General features: G+C 42.1%; 1 long non-coding RNA gene across 2 annotated transcripts in view; it reads left to right on the plus strand.

Annotated features, from left to right (window-relative positions):
- Nucleotides 1-948: 948 nt before the first annotated feature.
- Nucleotides 949-21631, plus strand: part of LOC123377962 — a 29892-nt gene continuing 9209 nt past the window's right edge. Inside the window, exons 1-4 of one of the 2 annotated variants that reach the window (XR_006582398.1) lie at nt 949-1269; nt 13296-13367; nt 13469-13718; nt 17564-17732. This is a non-coding gene — a long non-coding RNA (uncharacterized LOC123377962). Of the gene's footprint in view, nt 1270-13295; nt 13368-13468; nt 13719-17563; nt 17733-21631 lie in introns of those variants that run through there. The other variant, XR_006582399.1, reaches the window with a different exon arrangement.

The raw sequence follows: 21631 nt of genomic DNA on the forward strand, positions 1-21631 counted from the left end.
CTCATATGAACAAGGTTTGCAGAATTGAGCCCTGTTTTTGGTTTTAAAGGTTACACACTTTTCTTGAACAAATATGTAAAAATATTTGTCTTCTGTAACAGGCTCGCTGGCCCATTATATGAAACTGGGCTGAGCTCTCCTGCTCCAGCTCAGGCACTGTGAGTTGGGCCAATTAAGAGGGTGGAGCAGCATCTGGGTGCTCTGAAAGATCAGTCAGGAGAAAAGCAGGAGAGGAGAGCAGTCAGAAACAGAAGAAAAACAAGAGAAGTTTGCTGGCTGGTGTCCACAAGCCAGAGAGCCAGTGCTGGAAGGCTGATGGCAGGAGCAGCAGCACCAGAACAAGTAGATGCCTGCTGGCTCTAAGACAGAGAACTGGAGCCAAGGACCAGAGGCTGAAAAAAGAGGGAGCAGCAGAGGGGCTTACCTGCTGGCAAGTTCTTGCTGGAGAATTGGAGGAACAATGGAACAGTGAAAGGGGGAGGAGTGAGGTATGCTGCCTGTCAAGAGTGCTCCCATCAGAGAGGTTATGGGAGTTCCCTTGGGGAAGAGTGGGGTTGCACCCCAGAAGGAAGGGCTGAGGTGACTCTCTTGGTAGAAGTTTGGTGTCATTTGCCGCACCTCCAGAGTCTGGTGAGAAAGAAACTTAGTTTTAAGGAGTATATGCATGGGGGTGTGTGGTGGGGGTAATATGGGCCATGTTTTGTGACTTTTGTTAGTAAATCATGTTGCTGGAGTAGAGGTCAGGCTTGCCTGGGGACTTGTGACAGGGTGTGCTGAGTCATGAGCTAACCTAGCATTCGGTCATTCAAATTCCCACCAGTGTTGGCTGAGACCTCATTAGAAGGTCTGTCAACTGAGCAGAGCGTCAGCTGAGGGGCTAATTAGAGGTGGAAGCAACAGCAGCTGGGAGCACATAAATGGAGGGGAAAGAAGCACCAGAAGGGGAGAAGCTGAGAGCCAGAAGGTAGGCTGTGAGCTCTGGTCCCTTCTCCAAAAGTACATGGGGGAGCTGGCTGGGGCTCAAAAATATATGTACATAGCACTACAGGTGGAGGTCTGATGGAACACTGGAATGAAACCTGATGGTGTTGAAGGAGAGCTCAAATAGCATGGTCTGTAATGACTCAGGGGAACACATTGTGACAGAACCCAAAAGGAAAACTGAGGTGAGGGACCACCTGCAGGGCTGCCCTGAGGCCAGGAGGGGTCACCCAGGAGGAGGCCAGGCGTTTACAACAGAACCAAAAGAAATGTATTCCCTGTTTTCAGGTAAGAGGGATCAGGCAAGGCTTTCCCCATTTCCACCTTATATTTTGTGATCTTGTTAGACTTTTTGCCTAATGAATTTGGGATCATCTATCAATTTTGGATATACCAAATGGTGGAATGCAAGAAACAATACTTCACTATAAGTGGATGATACCCTACTTTAACTGAGCCTTGCTCAGTTTTTCTTATTGTATTGTCTGACATTTAAGAATTCAAAAGGTTATCATGGAATATTTCTCATAAAATTAATGAGTTTTATAGAAATTGAATTATACATCTTTTATTTTTTGGTTCAGTACAGAATTTAAAAGAATAGAACAGTTTACCTTCATCCATTCTGGGTAGAAATAATGTATTAGGAAACATGGCAATATGTTCATTTCTATTTCTGTTCCAAGTCATCCCATGTTATTTGTTTTAGCCTTTCTTTAAAAAAAATGTTACTCTTGTCAAAAGCCATGAATTATGATTTTCTTCCTGGACCTTTGCAGTTCAGTAGTTCCAGATCCATCACTAGCATTGTGGTTTTTGTGATGTCCTGCAATTCTACTGCATGATAAATATTCACCAAGTCAGACCTGCTCTTTCCTAGACTGGGTGAGCCACACCCCTGGATCTTTCTTCTAATTTGCTGAAATGCTGTCCAAGTTTTGACATTTATTGCAAAACTATGATTGACCCCGTTTTTAATTTCAATTTAGTGTGCTAGCTCATCAGCAGCTCTAAATAAGGTCCAATTTTTTTATCCGCTGCCATTTATTTACATATTTATTTAGATTTTTTGCTTTTTCTTGAATGCTTAGAATGTATATCTCATAATATTCCATCATACTTCTCATTGTGCTCTCTCCCCTCTTGTATTTCTTTATATAATCGATTTCTCCCTTTTGGGGGTAAGATTTTCAGTAAGGAGGCTAAGGAGGTTGGTGGAAGGATGTGTTGTGATCAGATGGAACCTGCAGGAGGTCTTTTTCACATATATGGGTGTATTTCCTGTATGGGTGTCCTACCTTGATTTTTTTTTTCCATTTTAAAGTGTGTATTATGTGCATTACCAAAGTCACATAATGAGCTCAAGATAGGTGCAGCTAATGCTGCTATATTTCCCATCACTAAACTAACTTCAGGGAAATTTACTTTCTCTTCCTCCTCTTCCTCCTTCTAGCTATAAGTGGGAATTTGTTCTTCATAATGTCTCTTTGTTTTGTAGAGTGCACTTCAATCCACCTAGCTGCCTTTTGCATTTTTGTTCATTGTTTCCATCTGACCTGCATAGCTCTCTATCACTTATTTAATGATGTTCCCCAAGTATACTAATCTGTTTTAAGCTACATGACTATTAAGGATTGTCTATATTTTGCTACAGTGCCTCTCATTTTCATTTCTGTTTTGTTGCTTTTATAACTGGAGGCCTTAATTAACTATTGTACTTCACATGTGTTACCTGTTACCAAGGCAATATTGTCTTTAAATCTGAGGAGGTGGAATTGCTTTCTTTTTCTCTCAAGTGCTCTAGTCTGATCTCTGATCTGCACCTGCTTAGCAACAAAAAGACGTGTTCAAGGGGTAACAACAACTTCTGCTCAAAATGGAAACTATACCAGGATATTATCATCCTCAAAAGACATTTAGAATTCAGTAATAGTCTTATATGGTGACATTATATTATAATGGAATATATTTCAACATATTTATTTTGAATACAAAACCAATGTGTGGAGTAGTCACCAAGTAAAATTGTTATGACGTGATTAATGGGATATGTGTGTGTATATACTACAGCATACAACCTATTTGAACAATCCTCATTCACGTCACGGTTCAGGTGGCTGAAACAGATGACATCTTTTGCCAAATCAAGTGTAGAAGCAAAACAAACAACCCAAACGAACATGTTTTTAATGCAGGAAAATTCTTTCTTCTCTGTCCGTCTGCTTCCATCTGTTACTTGATGCTACCAGCTGCCAACCATCCCAACACATACACAGTGGTACGGACAGGTACAGGGTGACTTTACCTTCTGCTGGGGAATCTGGTTCCCTGTTTTACAACCCTGATCTCTTTAATAGAATTCCCCTGTGCAACTGAAAAACTTTGCACAGGTGAAAAGCCACAGTTTATATGGGCATAATAATTGTTCTAGTATAAAAGCAATATAATATAGGTGCCAGCTGTGGCTTTGAACCATCTTCTGAAAAATGAGCCTGTTCAAAAATTAACGTTACAGATTTTTGCGAGCAGTGACAAAAGCATGGGTTGTTTTTTTTTCAGTTGAATCAGGCACAGAACTTGTGCCTGAGTAAGAATAGCAGGATTGTGCCCTCTGTTTATTACAAAAATGGAGACATCACTTCTGCTATCATATTGCCATGAAATGGGGGAGGGGAGTCAGGTTTGACCTGAAAATGACCTCACCTAGTATTGATAAGCAATAATCATGGGAGGGTGTTTTTTGATGCTTGGATAGCCTGATCCTGTGAAGAACTGAGGCAGTTACTCAGCACCTTGATGGATCAGACATTTAGCCTTTGAATGTGGATTTGACTGTAAACCCAGAATTATCTATTTCAGAAAGTCGGGGTGTTCCCTCTTTTAATGGGATAAAGTACAAGACCAAGATTGCAAACTTGGTCTAGGAAAACACACAGTAAATCCTGATCTTTAGGATATTTCTCAATAATAATAAATACAGAATTACTGTAGTGTTTACACATGACTCAATCTTCAAAGTACTTAATCATCATTTGCTTAATTATCATTAAGTTAATCTCTGCAACATCCTGTTTTACTGATGGTGAAACTGAGTCACAGAAATTCTATGCTTTGCCTGCTGAATTTCCATGGATACATTCTCATTATTCCAAGGGAAGAAAACAGACTCTTTTCTGACAAATTTGCAGAGGGAAAAATTCTGACTGAGTGGGAGTCTGGTTTTCTGTCTTGTCTCTCTGAAAGACTGTGCGATTGTGCGAGAGAGAATTCTTACATTACATCAGCCCCAAATGACAGGAGACTTTTCTTCCTTAAGTGACTTCTGAAGCTGGCACCCAGGAGACTCTTGTGCATGCAGAAGATAATTTTCAAATTTAAAAAGGAAAGTAGAAAAGTGTAATTTCTGTGTCATTCTCACAGTTCCCTTTGAATCTAGTCTCCTCTCTCTTTTGGATGCAGAGTCCTTCCAGCTGTACCTTCTACACCTTTGTTTTTTCTCAAGCCTCAGTGCCATTCACTGTTGATTTAAGGGAATAGCTCTTCCTGGGTGACCTCATATAGTGCATCTGTTCTTGTGCTCCAGACCAAGTAGTACAAATCCCACTGGGGGGTTTCAAAACAGCCAGGAAAAATGGAACAGCATGGCCACCATAACAGCACTCAGAGTTACTTTCCACAGGGTCCTTAAATTCTGCTCTATCGGGGTTTTAATACCACACCTGTCACTGTAGTATCTGAGCACCTATAGTGGCCAAGTTATGAGCATATGCAGAGCCAAGGCACACAATGGTGCCCCTCTGAGATATTGAAATGAAGCTGCCATTGTCCCAATGTTTCCTGTCTCCCACTGGGGCCAAAGAGGTCACTGCAGCTCTAGGTCTACAGCAACATGTGACGCATCTCATGGGCAAGCAGAGGGAAAGGAACCTGGACTGGGTTCCACAGGGAAAGGTGGGAATTCCACAGCGATGAAGACATGGGTGTATTATAAGACTATGCAACTGCAAATGCAGCCAGGAAAGGAAGAATCTTCCAACCAATTGTGCCTTTTGGGGGGGGGGGGCGGGGAATGGCACCTGCCTGCCCAGAGATCTTCTCTCCTGTGTATTCAGGGTCTTACTAGCTGACTTCAATGACGAAAATAAGTTGTTAATATTTTTCTTCTGCTAGCAGAGCTAATAAAGCTCTGGGAAAGCAATCTGAGTTCTGTACTAGCTCATAAAACATTAAGCATTGTTAACTATTAGCCAGACATACACCTGAGCAAATCCATTGCTTTTTGTCATTTTTATATGGAGCGTAAGTAAGGGCAGAATTTAGCACAAGTTCCAAACAGCAGTGAAGAAAATGGAGTGGTACAAATATAAATGAGGCAGAATCTTCTTGTTGGTGATAATGCATGAGCCAGAACGGGCACAGTCTGATTCACATGGCTCAGGTAAAGATCCAGAATCTAATCTCAGCCACACCCATGTCAATCTGGTGTAAATCTACCAAAGTGAATGGATTGAATCTAGCTTTACCATAGTGTGAATTGAAACCAGTATCTGACCCTAAATTTACAAGGCTAGTATTTTGAAAAGACATTTTTAAAAAAACTTGTACACTGAGCCAATTTGATCTGAATGTAATTGAGTCATAAGGCACATGAAACCCCACTATGACACTTTTAAGTCAGTTTTCAAAATAAACCCACATTTTAAATTAAAGCAAGACCTGATTGGAGTCTGGCTAAGATCACACTCTTTGCACCACGGAGGAAAAAAACGGGTTGGTGGTGTGGTGTGTGTGTGTTTGTGTTGTTTTTTTTTTGAGATGGGATTTAAACAGGACTAAGTGTTGCCTTCATGGTGGATGTCTACTAAGGGATGAATTTCACCCATCAGGTCTGATCCTGTTCCCATTGGAATAAATGACAAAAATTCCATTGGATTGACTGGGTCATCTCCATAGCTAATCCAACAATGCAGAAGTAGAACAAAAGCAAATTTTACTGTGCGGATTCAGGAAGGTGTTCCAATTACAAGCTATATTTAGCAGAATAAGGCCATAATCAGTGTCTACGTCATATAATGCAGCTAGATAAATTCTGGAAGCACTTAAAACTAAAAAGCCTTTAGGATTGTAAACAACCCATATGTCTGTCAAGGCTGTCATTTTGCTGCAGCAAGTAAAGGAAACAAAACTTAATTTGCAATGAAGCTTCCCCTGCCTGAAAGCACAAGTCTCCCTCTGCTCTCATTTAAGTTACTGTTCACAATTACAGCTTTTCTGCTACTTCAAAACCCTTGTGAAATGTCTTGTTTCTTTTTTCATAAAAACGGAGGCCTGCAAGGGACCTTGATAGGTCATCTAGTCCAGTCCCCTGCACTGAGGCAGGACTAAGTTTTCTCTAGATCAGTGTTTATCAACCTTTTTGATACCAGGGACCGACTTGATGCCTTCCTAAACTGTGTCAGGGAGATCTCAGGGACCTGCGCCGGTCCATGTTTCAGCCATTGAAAAAGACTGCTTTAGACCATCCCTGACAGGGGTTTGTCAAACCTGTTCTTAAAACCGCCAACGACAGAGATTCTGCAACCTCCCTAGGGAATTTGTTCCTGTGCTTACCTACCCTTACAGTTAAAAAGTTTTTCCTAATGTCTAACCTAAATCTCCCTTGCTGCAATTTAAGCTCATTGCTTCTTGTCCTGTCCTCGATGGCTAGGGAATCACAAGAAGTTAATTTCATGGTACAGCGTTTTTGTTTTTCTGATGTGCACAAAGGAAATAAGGTTATTGTTGGGTGGGAGCTGAAGGGGAGAGGGAAACCAATCATGATCAGGTTTTTTGGCACTTGAACTGGAAGATCTCTAGGCACCTTAGCAAAAGATAACAAAAATTCTAATTAATTATAAAGGGGCAACTTGCCTGTTAGAGTCAAGGATCAGAAGAAAATCAACATCCCATCCCCAAAGAGAATATACATCTATTTTGCCCAACAGATCACCCTATAATAAACACACTTTAGTTTTAGTCTTTACTTTTGCCCTGGTAAGAGATTTTTCTTGTGTTAGCTTTTAAGAATTCAAAAATTAAGAGGTGAGATTTTCAAATGCTCAGCATTGACCTAATTCTGCTCCCACTGAAGTCACCGAGAAAGAGAGAATGAGTCCATATCCTGGTGCTTTGGGCACTCACATGAGAGGCCCAAGATCCAGTATCCCTTCTCCAGTGACTTGTTAATTATTTATCCAAACTGGAGCAGCTTTAGTGGAGAGACGGGGGAGCCCCATGTTAGAATATCTCATAGCTTGGTGGTTAGACAAGCACTCCTGAGAGGTAGTAGACACTGTTCAAATCTCTTCTCCCCCTCAGATGAAAAGGGAGGGAGAGAACTTGAATAATGGGTCTCTCATAGAGTACCTTAGCCACTATGCTAAAAGGGATGAGGTTCCTACCCTCTGTCACCCAGCCATTTTGTGCAAGCTCACCTATAAGGGTCCAATCCAGTAGGTGAGCCCTAAATCACTTACAGGATTGGGCCCCACAGGCAAGTTAGGGGGACAAATGCCTATCTTCCCCTGGTCTGTGCATTGCTCTGGGGCTTAGGCCCAGAGTTGCAGTGTGCATGCTCAGAGGTAGAAATATAGGTGGCTAGAGAACATTTACTGCAAAAACTTGGGTGCTGAGCAAGTTTAGGCACCTATAGGGTTCAGTGGCAGCTGAGAGGGCACTTTGGTAATCTCAGTGGGATTCAGGTGCCAAGTGGCATTAGGCACCTCAATCCTTTTTGTGAATCTAGCCTGGCATTTCTTCTTATAATTCAATATAGCCTAGTAAACTCAGTAGTACTTAACTGCCACTACATCTGGTAAAGAATGTATTGAAATAGCAGATATATGTCCATTCTTCATCTAAACAGCGAATAGATGCTTGTGGGGCCAATCCTGTTTACCTCGCTCATGTGAGTGGCACCACTGAACTCAAGGGAACGACTCACGCGCACAGTGCAAGCAGGATTTGGCCCTGGATGTGACCATTTCTCCGCCTTAATCACCAATGACCACCTGGTAAAATTGGTCATTAGCTAGAAATGATCATTCCTACAAGTGAAACCCAACCGTTATCATTAGCTACTGTCATTAGGGCTGCCATGAAAAACAAGGTGGTAAATGTGTTCAGCTATATACACACTCGGGGCCAAATCCGGAGGTCCTAAAGCAATATTTAATCAGTCTTTACTCAAGCAAGACTCCCACTTAAGTTAATAGGAATTTTGCCCCCATAAGGACTAAATGAAAATGGGGACCCAGATAGTATTTTAGAGATGCACATGGAAAGGACCTTCTTTGTGTGGATCTCCCACCATTTGGGTAGAATGGTGTGGTCATCCACCTTCATGACCTAACCACAGATGCCTCTAATTGGGACCAGTGTCCATGTGTGGGGAGTGGGTGGAGACTAGGCCCTACAGAGATTCTGTGGGAAAATAACATGTTGACTTTTCTGCAGAGCCTCCTGACAGGGATTCTTGACCTGACCTCCTCTGGATTCCTGGAGGCATGCTGAAATAAGAGATGTGGCCCTGCCTCTGTTTCTGTGAGGCTGGGTATAACTCTTAACATCTCCATAGAACAAGGAAGGAATTCGCCATGACAAACCACTCAGAGAGTTCCTCTACTTGAGCATCCTCCTCCTTTTATTGAAGGTTGGGATGATCTTGGTCAGTGTAAGGATTTGAGGATTTTGGTCTGTAATGCTGATTATCTGGCTTTGTTTCATTTTTCTTTTTTTCCCCTCCTTTCTATCAGATTTTGCCTCTACAGGATACACAAAACCACTAAAGTTGCAACGGACTCTGGCGAGGCCCACAAAGTATGGTTGAATAGAAGTATAATTAACAAAAGCAAGCTACAGAAGTGAAATATTTACAAGAAATAATGTATCAATAAGCGAAAAAAATTGTTCAGTCATGGCAGGGCGTCCAGAGTAACTTCCTTGAAATCAGTGGAGTTACTCTATATTTACAGTGCATTGCTAAGAACAAAACTGGGTCCTAAGTTTTCAAATACTGACACTTTTTATAGCCTTAGAAGAGGATGACTTAAAAATTGTACAAAAACAACAAGGAGTCTGGTGGCACTTTAAAGCCTAACCGATTTATTTGCGCATAAGCTTTCGTGGGTAAAAAACCTCACTTCATCTGCATCTGAAGAAGTGAGGTTTTTTTACCCATGAAAGCTTATGCCCAAATAAATCTGTTAGTCTTTAAAGTGCCACCAGACTCCTTGTTGTTTTTGTGGACACAGATTAACATGGCTACCTCTGATACTTAAAAATTGTAGATATTCATGAGTATGTAAACATAATTTTAAATTATGTATGGATTTCAGAAAAGATGTTAAAACAAACACTCCCAACCCTAAAACAATAATAATAATAATAATAATAATAATGTACAGTTACTGAGCCAACTTGAATAGGAATTTTAAAAAACACACCTCTATTGGTTCAGTAATCTCTCCACATGTGCTTTTAGAGATTAATACTCAATGTGTGGAGCTTCTTCATGTGTCAGGTCTTCTAAAAGGATGAAACTGTTCAAGTGTACTAGTGGCCAGTTTAAAGTGTTAATAGCAATGTCAGATACATTTTAAGGACAATCATAAATCTTCCCGTCTAGTGGATCTAGTAGTCTCAAATATAGAAATGACTCTTGACAGCTAAAATATTTGAGAAAGTAGCAGATGCCTAAAAAAAATAATGAATAATATTTTAAACCTAGGTAAGATGTTTCATTTCTGTGTTGAATATTCTATTCCAAACTATATGTATGTCAGTTTTGTTTCAATGATTGTAGTTTAAAGATCCATTAATTTTCATGATCACAAATCTGATTTCTTCCCTCTGTTATCTGATGTGTGGGTTTTCAAATGCTGCTTCTTAAACAATGCTTCTTTATTCAAGAACAATATGTAGTCATGTAAAGTTCCTACAATACACCTACAAATCTAGAGTGCTGTTTGCTCCCATTAATATCAATGGAAGTTTTGCCTAAATAAGAAGTGCTGGATTGGTCCCTTTTTATTCATCTGAGTTAAAAAGCTATCTGATTTGGTGCAAAGTAGAATGTTGACCATATTGTACTAATGTTATGGTGGAAGATACATTAATATTTGCTTGACTTAAATGTATGTTTTGCAAAAAACTATTGGATGCTGGTACATTTTTGTTTGCCTGCTTATACTGTTATATAGCATGTTAACATCGAACAATAGCTTTACAAATGTTGATTGTGAGCTGCTATGCTCGTGGGGGATGTTCGTCTAGTAACTGACAGTAATTCTTTGGGCTGATAAGCAATACATTTATTTAATGTAATGTTGGCATTTCAGAATGAAACCCTCTGTTTGCCACAAGCCAGCTACAATCAGACAAGTGCAATGATGACTATGCTTACTGTACCTTTACTAAAGCTCAGCTTTGACCTGTAAAGCACCCTCTACATGAGTTAGTCCATAATTCTGCCTCTGAGGTGTTTGAGAGAGACTCTGCTTTTCAGTTAACATTAAGCTGAAATATATGAATTATTCTCCCACGGCTTATTGTCCTACTCTATCAAATTGCCTTTTAAGCTTAATTATAAATAAACTCAGCTATTCAATCATTTAATCTGATTGTCCATATCATAAACATAGCAGTAGTTATGAAACACTGTGATAAATTGTGTTCATTTTAAACGAGCCACAAGATGCTCAGGCTAGATTGTGCCAGACTGCTGTGCGTGCGTAAGAGGTATGAAGGTACCAGATGCCTCCTATCCCTGAGCTCCTGCATCTGTGTCTGGGCATCTTTGGTGTGTCAAGTTCACCTAATTACAAGGCTAGTGCTGCTAGCCATCTATGCGGAGGCGGGGAAGAAGTGTGGCCATGGCCCCTTCCTCTCGTATTGGCCAGCTTGAAGTACAAGGGTCATGAGCTGGATCTGGAAGTTTATGGTATCTTTTTCCTGAGTAAGAGCTCTGGATTTGGCCCCAAATGAGCTCATTGCATGCCCACTGCTGCTTTCCTGGGAGTCAGTGGCAAAACTTCATTTGGGGGAGGGATAGCTCAGTGGTTGGCACATTAGCCTGCTAAACCCAGGGTTGTGAATTCAATCCTTGAGGGGGCCACTTAGGGATCTGGGGCAAAAATCAGTACTTGGTCCTGCTAGTGAAGGTAGGGGGCTGGACTCTACTCAATGACCTTTCAAGGTCCCTTCCAGTTCTAGGAGATAGGTATATCTCCAATTATAAAAATAAAAGCAACTGGTTCTGTGTGAGTACTTGTACATATAAGTCACCACACATTTGGACCAGTCCTGTGATGTGATGAACACCCATAACTCCCACTGAAATAATTCAGTGAGTGCACTTAGCACCTCAAAGGCCTAGGCCCCAAGTATGGAAATGTGACGGATGAGAATATACTTTAGTCATCACTAAATACGTTTTAAAAATCTGGCTCCTGGCACTTACTTCTAATCTGAATTACAACAGTTTATCATCTGTGTAGCTCATTTGGCTTCAGTGGGAATACTCCTGATTTACATCAGCATGAAACAGGAATCAGGCTTAGGGTTCCTTGAACAGAAGTTTCTTATAACACCCATATCCATTGCTTAACATTTGGCTCTGTGATGCTACTGATGTAAACGCAACTCTATTATTTAATGTTATGGGGAGATGCATGAATTTAAGCAGAGTTAACCTACACCAAATGCTCATGAATGTTTCTTATGTTCTCCATATGAAGGTTAAAAGTAAGAGTGATGGTGAGACAACTGCAGTGAGACGAAAAGTGCAGCCACCTCAAATCACACCAGAATCCCAACACATCAGCATTTTTTTCCTCTTTACATAATGGTTTCTTCTTACTCAATAAGAGCCCTTTAACACTGCTGTGTCCATGTTAATAACCGAAGGGAGTAAAGTATCTTTACCCTTTTAAAGCCGTAAGCACTAAATGCAGGAATGTTTTCTTATAGTAAGCAGTATGTCCCACATATACTATTATATTTATATAGCGCCTTTAGTACCATATTATACATAATTTTTATTGAAAGGTACTGTCAGCTTTTTTAGGCTTTGAATTTAATCATTGAGGGCATCTGCATATATATATAATTTAAATGGGGGGAGGGGAACCTTATTGTTTAAAAACAAACAACCTTGCTTGAAGTTTCAGTCTTTAACAATCCAAACATTTTGTTACACACGTCTACAATTCTTAGATCTCAATGCCCATTGTCTTTGCAAACAAGCCAGCTCCTGGTAGAGTCAGTGAAAGTTTTGGCTGAGTAATGACTCCAGGAAGATACACAGAGAATGAGATCTAGAGAGAGAGACAAAAATGATAAAACTTGAATTCTTAAATTTACTCTTAAATCCATATTCAGGCACTTAAATTAACTTTTTTACTTTGATTTCAGTGGGATTTGTGGGTGCTCAGCACTTTCTGAAAATAATGTGAGCTTCAGATGCTCCACACCTCTGAAAGTCGAACCATTTTTATTTTAGTGCTTATACTAACTTAAGAGTCTAGCTTTGCACCCCGGATTGAAATTTTTACCGTACCATATGCATAATATTTCCATGTGCATTTATATAGCTCCTTTAACCAAGAATCTTAAAATTCTTCTTTACAAGGATGGGTGAGTATTATCATCACTATTTTTATAGAGGCAGAAAAGTTAAGGTCACACACTGAGTCAGTGACAAAGACAGGAACGAAACTCAGGTCTCCTGACCTTCAGTTCATCATCCCTTCCCACCATAACACTGGACCACACTGCACCTTATATAATCATTTTGCACAAGGATGAGAATTTGGGGAACTAAACAAGCTGATAGTTTTCTTTGTAAGTCTGTTTCTGCAGTAATTCATTTTCAGCCTTCTCAGTCTCTTTTGGACAGTTACAAAAGACAGCTTTATTATGCAGCTTTCTTTCCTCTACTTATGTGCATATCATTTTCTTTGTCATGTTTTGGGCACCTTCATTTTCTCAGTCTCATAAAGCAGAGCTGATTACATTAGGTTTAGAAGTCTCTCTCTCTCGCTCTTTCTCTTTCAGACATTAAAACAGGCAATTATTTCCCATTATTCTGTATAAATTCTAGCGAGGTTTCTCTGAGTGTTAAAGAACCTGGCAAGACCCACAGGCTAGCACAGAGAACTGTGATTACAGCCTGAGGAGGGCTAAATTTGTGTTAATAAAGTGACTTTATGTTGTCCTTGTGAGCTGTTTAGCTACTGGCTGAATTACAGCCTCTTGCTCTCTGTATAAATCTACAGGAAGAGGTGTAGGAACTGGGAAGGACTTGAAAATATCTACAATCCTGTTTTGTCATCACAAGTAAAGAGGAGGTATGAGAAATACCCCAGAGGCTAAACCTGACAAATCACCCTCATGATGAAAGGAGGAACTGATATGTGCAACTGCCTTGCATTCAATCTTCCACCCACAGAAAAACCTGCAGGAGATGGATGGAGTGGAGAAACCACACAGAAATCTCCGGAAAGTTCCCCCCACTGAAGAGAACGTGCTGGGGAAACTCAAAGTGGAAGGGCTTAAGCGATCATGAAGAAGGAGCTGTGGGCATGTGGGATGAGCGCTTGAAACCAGCCAGAGCCACACTTTTTTGGGTGCTTATGTTTCTAGATGCCCCATTTGAAACACCTATGCATGCAGATACTACTGTGATTGACTAGGATCATGTAAGTACCTGAATGGATTGATGTCTCATGTTGGGCACCCCGAACTAGTCACTGCTTCAGAAAATGTAGCCTTTGTATTGCCTCAGCCCCTTTGCAGCTCTCATAATGCACTTCTTCCTTTGGGCAGCATGGCTTGTCAGAGTTCAGGGCAACTGCACCCATCTTTCCCTTCCATGGTCTACCAAGGACACCCATTGAAAGGCTTGCAGCTCCCAGCCATCTTTGGCAGAGATCTGTGTCTCTTTCAAGGCCGTCCTTAGGCATACGCAGGGACCCAAAAATTTGAGGCACCCCTGGGTCCTACTGTCCACCCTCCCGACTCTTCCTATCCCTGTTCTGACCCTTCCTGTAGGCTCCCGCCTGGTGGTTAGTCTCCCTCTGGAGGGGATCTAGTACTTAAAAGTGAAAAAGCTTTCTAGCCTGCCAGACCTATTAGCACAACATTGAAACTGTTAGAGCCATTCAAGTGGTAGTGAAGCCATTTAACGGGCATTTGCCAACCCCCAGGTATATACTGTCACTTCCTGAATTTACTGACAAAAACAGTTGTGCATGACTGTAATATTTACTCAGAACATGTTAGTCTACAGGACCTTAGTTTAAAATTTGCTTTAAAAACATTTCATGAGTGTGTTGCTGAAGATGATAAAATCACATCTCTAAAAAATCCTTGCATAGATTTTTAGATGCACAATCTGAGTATTCATCTTTAGCGTTAAATGCTTGGATCTTTAGACATAATTTTTTTAAAATAAATCTTTCAAAAGCTCACCCTTATCTAAAATTCACATGGGAGCCCAGGCTGCCATTGGGCATAGGGGCACCAGTTTAATAATACTGCATAGGACCCCATAAATCCTAAGGACGGCCCTGCTGTGTCCCTCTTGACTGGGGTTTTCCCAGTCAGTACCATTCCTTGCCTACACTGTGGTATTCCTAACCAGCCAGCATCTGCCATTTGCTTTCTCTTCAAAGGCATAGGTATAGCATAATTATCCACAATTATAAGTTACCATGCAGCTTTTTATAAGCACATTTATTCCTAATATGAAAGCATTACAGAGACAACATATTAAAAAGCATAAAAGAACCTACACGCATACTAACAAACTTATCAAAGATCAACCCTAACTCCAGACTTGGGCTCTAGTAGGTGTCAGTCCTTCAAAACCCACAACTGTGTTTTGTTTTTGTTTTGTCTCCTCTCTTTTCCCCCCCTCCCCCACTGTGATTACAAATTCAGAACCGGAACTGAGCCCGGGCACATCGGCCTGTTTCTTTATACAGCTCTGCCCTTTGATTTCCAGTCTCTGGGAGCAGTTAATCACCCTCTCCTCAGGGCTTGGCTTCAAAAGGCTGGGTTTTTGTACAAAGGTTGCATACCATCTCAGTCCATAGTAATACATAAGCTGCTCATTTAATACAATGGACACCAAAGATACTTAAAGTTAATTCAATAAGGTCTTCCAAGGATGTGGCAGGATGTTGCCACATCGGTCACACAGCTCCCTTAGAGAAGCAACACTGCCTTGGATTCTCTGGTATCTGCAACTTACTACTTTCTCAAATGGGTCTGAAGGTGAAGGATAGAAGATACTACTGCTGATGGAAGCAGCAGTAACAACTATGCAGCTTTCCAGGAGAAATTCACACAGCATGTGTGTGGGGGGCGGAAACATGCCATGTAGAATAGCTGCTCCCCAGCTATCTCCCCTCCACACATGTGGGTCCCCTCACCACAAAGCTGCAGGTGCCTGAACCACCCATTTCTTCTGTGTGTGTATGGGTGGGGTGGGGTAGTGGCTGGGGGGACTCCATTTCTCTGAGACTGGGGAAGTATAGCTGAGGTACTACTTCCACCAACCCATGTATTTGGGGCTCTTCTGGCTCATTTTGCCTCCCTCAATGCCATACAGCAGATGGGAGAATCTGGACCTGCTTTTGCAGCGTGTGGAAACAGGTTCTAAAGAGAGAGAGGGCTCATATATTCAAAGGTCATGTACATTTCTCCTGGTGATGTCAAGGTTTCGTAGGGCTGTTAAAAAGGCATTTCCATGCTCCAAACTTTTGGGATTGCTGGGCAGATTTCTGCTTTAGAACCCCATATGTTACATGGACTCCAGCACTAAAAAACCCCATAGTTGAACACATCCATGTGTGATACCTTTTGGAATATCTGCAGGATTTCCAGGCTGCTCTGCATCCAGCACTACTGTTAAAGAATAAAACATTTCACTCCATCTGTTCATCCAATTGCACCGATTTCTCAGCAATGGTATTTTGCCCTTTCTATAAATCGCTTTTGTGCATGCCTGTCTCACACAGGAACTGTGAGGAATCTTTGTGGGGCTCAGCCTTATGCCTCCCCCTTCAACCACTTCTATGGCCCTCCTCTCCTACTTTACTTTGTCCGAAATCACACTCTTGAGACAGACCCCACTTACACACACAATCCAGCAATATAACGAATTGCTGGGCTGTGATGTTGGGCTTACCTGTCTCTCTCAATAGGAAATGCTGTGTCAGATTTTCTTTCACAAGAAAGTGTCGAGTGATTTTCGATGGCCTTCAGGATTTAGTCTCTGCTTGCCTATTCAGGTGTGTCTACACTAGAAGCTGGTCTGTGTCAGCTGACTCCAGGTGTGGCCAGGGCTATCAAATTGCAGTGTAGATCTCTGGGCTCAGGCTGGGGTAGCATAATTTGTGTGTAAATGGAAAGGCGTGGGTGGCTTGATTCTGTGTTCAAAGCCTGCTGGGCTTACAGTGCAGTGTAGACATATCTTAAGCCAGTGGTTCTCAAACAGGGGTACGTAGAGGTCTTCTGGGCTCATCAAGTAGTACCATATGATACTGCTGTTACTCTTGATTTGCATTCATAATTTTCCCCTTTGCCCCGACATCCCCAATGTCTTGTTCACTCAACTCATGTCCTAACTTAAATTGTAAACTCTTCAGGCCAGAGACTCTTTTGTATCTGTTCATTTAGCATCATGTATGTTTATGAAGCTATAACAATAATAGTCCACCTCTACCTCGATATAACGCTGTCCTCGGGAGCCAAAAAATCTTACCGCGTTATAGGTGAAACTGCATTATATCGAACTTGATTTGATCCGCCAGAGTACGCAGCCCCGCCCCCCTGGAGTACTGCTTTGTTGCGTTATATCCAAATTCATGTTATATTGGGTGGTGTTATATCGGAGTAGAGGTGTAGTCAAAGCAAGAGACTTTGTCCCTTGTCTATCCTGGGATTTTTTTGCATTGGGGTCATAACACCAATGTATCACCAGTGGTACAATCCTTCCACTATGGAAGTACTGTACTGGACGAAAATGTGCTTGCACTGATACCAAGGTAATTTACTGGCTAAAGTGGCACCAGAGCCCATTTTGCTCTGATGCAGCTATCTGCCTTAGACAAGACCTGGAAGATAGGACTCCTAGATGCCATTTACAGCTCTGTCACTGATAATAGTAATTAATACTATAGCAGAGGATCTGTGGATCTCCATTAATTAAAATGGATAAAGCTCTCAGAAATTCTCAGACAAATGTACCATGGAGACTGGAAGAAGAGGTAGGAAAGATGAGGCCGGGTGGTCTCTCTGCGTCAGTATAGAACTGAACTGATTATGACCATTATAAGGTGGGGCATAGGGTGTACATGTAACACACACATACTACCATTAGCAATGGGCATTACAGAGGAAGAGCCTGATGTTGGAATATGTCATGGTGAGTGATGGGCTTTCTTGCCTGTTTAACGAGCTCCTGCACCTAGAGAATGGAAAACGGGGAGGGAGGTGGTGACCAATTGAGCTGTTTTTTTTCTTTCTCCATACACAGTACTGGACAAACTGACTGGATGATGTGTTTTCCTGTTGGACCACCTCTGTTCCTGAACTTAGAGTGGGGAGAAAGGGCTAGAGATGGGGACCACCCCCAATCCCATCATGTTTATGGATTCCCTGTCCAGATGGTCCTGTTTCCTGGGTTTAAAGACTGGAAAAATAAAGGGGGAGAAAGCTGGGGGAAAGTGGCAAGACAAACCAATGGGGCTGGGGAAACTTTCAGTGGCAGAGGCTTTCAGCTGCTGTTGCTGCTGCTTCTCCTCACTCACGTGCATCTCTGTGTCTTTGGTGCACGTCACAACTGACGTCTGGGCCTTTCACCCTCAGTGCTGCCACCACTCTGCTGCTGGCCAAGTCTAGAGCTAGGAGAGAGGGAGTGTGAGAGAGACACGGGAGAGGGAGAGAGCGCGCGAGCAGGACGCACACGCATACACACGCGCGGGATCCCCCCCAGAATCCAGGCCCCACTGTGAGGGAGCAGAGGAGGAAGGGAAAGGGAGGCACGTTGCTCATTGGTTAACCTGCTCCTGGTTTTTGCACAGGCAGCAGCAGCGTGCATGTTGCACAGCTGTGGGTCCCTGTGTGTGTGTGTGTGTGCGCGTGTGTGTGTCTACAGGTAGCAGCAGCAGCATCGGGGAGAGAGAAAGCAACTCAACTGCAGCAGCTGCACTGGCTCGGATTTGGGAGGCGATTGCTCACTTTGCTGACGGATGTATAGCTAGGAAAGATTTATCCAACCATCCCGTTTGTTCTCTTTTCATGCATTTTTCCAGTGTGGCGTTTTTGCTTCTAAATCTCCCTGGGAATTTTCTATTTTGCATCAGTTTTTTGCATTCCTGCTAGGAAATCCGTGGATACGTCTTGCTTGCCAAGTTTGTAGTGACACCTCTCTGATCTTCCCCTCCCCCTTTTTTGGATATATTACGGTGCCCGTTTGTATATAGACATATATATGTTTTTGCCTCTTTCAAGAAAATTGGAATTATTTGGGGAGCGAATGGATTCTGAAGAGGACAGTCATAACATTCGTCTTTTGAGCCTATAAAAGCGGCGCATGAAGAAATTGCTTAAATTCAGCCATCAATTTAGCTTCACATTGAGTACCTCGAAGTACTTATGGTTGCAGATCAGGTGCAAACAAGCAGTAGTGATAAGGTAAGGGTGAGCTATCTGAGGCAACAGCATTTGCTATGGGTTACCAATAACTTCTTTTTCAGAGCAACTGGGCTGATTTCTTTGCCTTTTTCTGTGCAATCCCCTCGTCCTTTTGAGTTTTTAAAAATGCATATGGTTGCTTTCTTCCGTGAATATTGATATTCGCAGCTACTTGCATCGCTATATTTAAGAGTTTATTGGTTGTGCACATGTTTGGACTGTATTTGGTAACTGTTTTAAAACACCCACCTTCTGTTTTAAAATAAATCTCCTGATAGCACTTTCTGGAGCAGGGCAATATTTCTGAAAAGCCCTGTGGAAAATTGCCCACAAAAGCCGTTATTTGCATTTAAAAAGGAAAGATAAGTAGTTAAAATTCCCCAGGGGAGAACTCGACAGTGGAACAAATAAAATAAAAAAAAAAATGCAGGTTCTCCCTCCACTAAAAGCAAATTAATTTCACTGGGAGGTTCATCTTAGCAAGAGTTACCAAGAGGAGACTGAATCGTGGATGTTAGGGTTCACATGGGAGGATAAAGGGGAATCTTTCTGCGGTGTGTGCTCAATCTCCATGAGTAACCAACACGTTTCTTGCTCCAGACCAGACTCGGGTATGTCATTTCAGTATGAGGGACTTTCTTTTACCAGTGTAAATCCGCCCTGCTGCCCGCTGCCTTGGCGAGCTTCCCCTCCGGTGGCTCCCTAAATCTCATCTCAATTCCCCTTCCTCGGTTGTTTGTTCGTCGCTGCTTTGCGCTGAGATTTCTGCGGCTCCCCCTCTTTCTCTCGTACGATCGCTTGACCCCTGAATGCCCAGGGGCTGCTGTGTGCGTCTGTGCATGTGTGTATAGGGGAGAGCTAGCCGAGGTGCGTGTGTGTCTGTGCGGGCGAGGAGGGATTAATCAAGAGAGTCAGGAAAAGCCTCGGTGGGAGAGAGACCGACGCAAGGCGAGTGCTGGGGCCGCTGCAGCCTCGGTGCGGCGCGCTCGCTAGTGAGTTGCAGCTTTGCAGCGCGGAGAAGGAGCCGGAGCCAGAGGCAATGGGTAGCGGAGATAAAGGAGAGCCAGGAAAGGCCGTACAGGGGAGGGGGGAATACCCACAGGGAGGAGACGAGGGGAGAGATCTGGCCACAAAGGGAAGGAGAGATCGCTCCAGCTCCAGCACACACGCGGAGAAACCGCATTCTGCCCCTGCCTAGTCTCCACGCTCTCCTGTTGGGTAGCCCCGTCCCTCCCCCCCTTACACTAATCCAGCATGCACCCCCCTCCCCACCCAAAGTTTCTGCATTTCCTTTTGAAGCCCCTGTAAGGACAAGAGTCCGTCCCCCCCTCCCGGGTCGGGTAGTTCTCAGGCACTCTGCATTATTAGGCAGTTACCTTCCTTCTCCCCCAGGAATTCAATCCAAACATGTAAAATGTGCTGTACGGACTCAGCAGCATGTCTGGTGGGGATGATGGAAAAGCACCTGCCTTGCATGCGAAATGAAATTGGGTTGTGACTTTGCACTGACTGGACAGAGCTGCGCGATCGGTGCATCATTATACCTGGGGGTGGGGTGGGACTCGGAATACTGCCCCGCTCTTCATTCTCAAACATTGGAGATTCTCGGTCTCGATCAACTTGCTCCAGTTATTTTTGTTTCTCCAGGTCCTGTTTAATGATACACATGGCACTTGAGGAGTAACAATTTCAGTTAGCAGCCAACTGTAGAAATATTCGGCTTTTTATGGGATTTAATGTTTTTTTTCCTTTATTTTAAAAGAAATATATGAATGCTAATAATACAGCAGTCTATAAATAATCTAAATTAATTGTGTTCTAGGAAGGGTAACTTTAGCCTTTTGCAGTATCCCCCGAATAACTAATTGCACTCAACAATTACTGAAAGGTTCTTGGTAATAAAGGTGTCCTTAACAAAAGGCGGATGTTTCTTTCTGTGGGTCTCACGTTGTATGGAGTTCAGTGAATAGATCTTGATTTTAGACAACCATTGTAATCTAGCAACAGGCCAGCCTACAGAGGAGAGTTTATCTGGAAATAAGGGTAATGCCTGACCATACTTTTTCAGTGTTGTAATATTTACATTGTCCTTGGCATAGACAGGAGCTCCGTCCACCTAACAGCCTGCTTCAGTGACTTATGCTGAAAGAAGAAGGTAATCATCACTTAGGCCTTCTGATTACATGTTTTGATTAAAAGAAGTAGTAAATGTTTTTTTGTAAGCTTGCTGATTCTGTCGTTAGCTTTTCCAATCCTCTTAAATATAAGCAGTGCTGTGGTGTTCAGTCTTCCAGCAGAATATATTAATGCTCCTGCAGTGCTGAGTAGAAAGCTCCTTTTTCGTTATTCCTTTCCCTTGACTTTATTTTCACTTTTTTCTTTATTCATTGATTTAGATTTTTTTTGATCCATCATTTACATTTAGGATGTATCCAAAACTGAAATAAAAAATTAAAGCCACTCTCTTGACAGTTGGGAACTCACTATTACAGAATAATGAAGCCTGGCTGTTTTAAAAGATTGCTCAAGCACAGGATTTGAATTTACCTAAGTTTCCCTTTAGTTCTCTTTAGTAATCTTTCAAACAATCTGTAGCTGGTGGTAGAGACAACACTTGTAAATAAGGCAACTTTGATTATTTATTTTAAATATATCTCACACAGTGTTCAACTGAAATTCCATTTCATGTTATTGACAAATCATTGTGGAAAAACATGTTTACAAAAGTAGGTTCAATTCATCAGATGGTTCCCTGGGCTACTATTGAACATAAGACAATTAGTCAAAGAAACGGATTTTTTAATCAACATTACCTTGTATTTTTTCTGTAAAATGTGTATATGCAGATTCTGATAATGCTGTCTTTAGTGGGACTACTGGCAGAGTAAAGATGCTTCTAAGGAAGAAT

This window comes from Mauremys mutica, chromosome 9 (genome assembly GCF_020497125.1).
Source record: "Mauremys mutica isolate MM-2020 ecotype Southern chromosome 9, ASM2049712v1, whole genome shotgun sequence".
Classification (NCBI taxonomy): domain Eukaryota; kingdom Metazoa; phylum Chordata; order Testudines; family Geoemydidae; genus Mauremys; species Mauremys mutica.